The sequence below is a fragment of the Chinchilla lanigera genome, unplaced genomic scaffold (genome assembly GCF_000276665.1).
Source record: "Chinchilla lanigera isolate Chin_1 unplaced genomic scaffold, ChiLan1.0 scaffold00027, whole genome shotgun sequence".
Taxonomy (NCBI): Eukaryota; Metazoa; Chordata; class Mammalia; order Rodentia; family Chinchillidae; genus Chinchilla; species Chinchilla lanigera.
In genome coordinates, this window is record NW_004955428.1 from 1,116,129 (window position 1) to 1,118,105 (window position 1,977).

A 1,977-nucleotide genomic window follows, 5' to 3' on the forward strand; every position below is an offset into this window, starting at 1 on the left:
TCAGCCTCCCCAGTGCTGGGATTACAGGCGTGCACCACCACGCCCGGTTTGAATCACTATGTAGCCCAACCCACCTCCAACTCATGGAACTCCTCCTTCCTTAGCCTCCTGAGAACTGGGATTACTGGCATGCACCACCACACCTAGCTTACTTTTTTAAAGTAATTTAAGTGTTTTGTTCTGTTTTAATAGACATCACGCTCAAAAACAAAAGAGAAGGGGAGAAGAAAAACAAAAAAAAGAAAAACAAGCTAAGACTCTATTGCCACCTGTTAGCCAAGTGCCAGGTGAATTAACCTGGGGAAGGTCCTTTTGAAGGACTTGGCTGAAGAGACTTGGGTAGCTAAGTTTTTTCCAGCATACTATCCAGCTCTGTCTGAGCTGGATCACCCACTTTCTATTTTACACAGCTGTCAGTGTTTGATGGCCTGACTGCTCTACGGTACCAAAGTTAGTGTAAGCGTGAAGATTCTTGCCCAATCCCAGTGTGAATCCCTACAGCAGAGCACCTACCTGCACTTCAGGTAGTAAGTTCCAAACCCCAGAGCTAAGGCTGCCGTCTCAAGACCCTATTACTTATAGGATTGGAGAAGTGAAACCATAATTTAGTTTCTTATTAAATTGCTGCTTCCTTGTGAGGAACACAAACACATTGAGTTGTCCAAGCTGAATGTTGCTAATAAACTTCAGAGCTGATTGAGGCTGTTATAGAAGCAGCTATTCAGCAGCTAATCTCTGCAAAAAAAAAAAAAAACCTTCCCCATCCAATTTTCTTCTCCATCCGTCCCTACCTCATAATTCCACTCTGACCAAAGCAAATTCACAAAGTCCTGTTATAAGGTATTTACTTTAGCTCCCAGTGGGATTGTAAACTCTTTGTGAGCTTGTAGAATTTAAGATTCTTTTGTCTTTATCAAGTGTCTAATGATATGCATAATTGCTTTTGCATATTTAGGTTAACAATTCAATAAGTAGTCATTAAATGATGTCATGTATTCCCAGTGAAATGCTCAGTGAAGAATGTATTTAGAATAAAAATTTATAATTATGAAACCTATGCAGTAGTTGAGGCCTAAATATTTGATACAACCCAGTGGGCCAACATAGTACATTAGGTTGTATATTATACCTTCTTTATTAAAAAGCCCATTAACTAAATAGAGAATTGATCATTTACATTTCAATATCTCCATACATTAGAATACTGTTCAGTCTCCAAAAACAGTGTGTTTTTATGTATGTACATGTTATATCAGAAAACTTCTGAAAATCACAGTCTGCGAAAAGGTAGAAGATAGTGGATGAATGAATCAGAGATCAACCATGAGTTAATGATCATAACAGTTAGATGTTGAAGCTTGGTATAGTGGCACATGTCTGTAATCCCAGCACTCCAGGAGACTCAAGCAGAAGGCTTGGGCTGGAGATACAGCTCAGTGGCATAAGCACTTGCCTGGCAAGCCTGAGGTCATAAGTTCGATTCCTGGTACCAAAAACAAAAAACAAAAAAACAAAAAAACAAACCAGAAGGCTCACAAATTCAAGCCCAGCTTGGGCAACACAGCAACTGAGCAAGATCCTGTCTCAAAAATGGAAAGTAAAAAAAGGTCTGGGGCTGTAGCTCAGTGAAAAGTCCCTAAATGCAATCACAGTACTGAAAAAAAAAAAAAAGTGATGCATACATGGAGTTCATTTTAGTATTTCTTTTACTTTGGTTTTTTTTTTTTTTTTTTTTTTTTTTTTTTTTTTTTTTTTGGTTTTTCTCCGGTACCCGAACAGGGTCTCTCTATGGAGTTCAGGCTGGCCTTGAGCTTACTTTGTAGCCCAGGCTGGTCTCAAATTCACAAGGATCCTCCTGCCTCAGCCCCCGAATGCTGGGATTATAGGCGTGTACCGCCACGCCCGGCTATTTCTTTTACTTTGTAAACATTTGAAATTTCCTATAATACAACATTTTAAAAGCAAGGTTTTGAATCC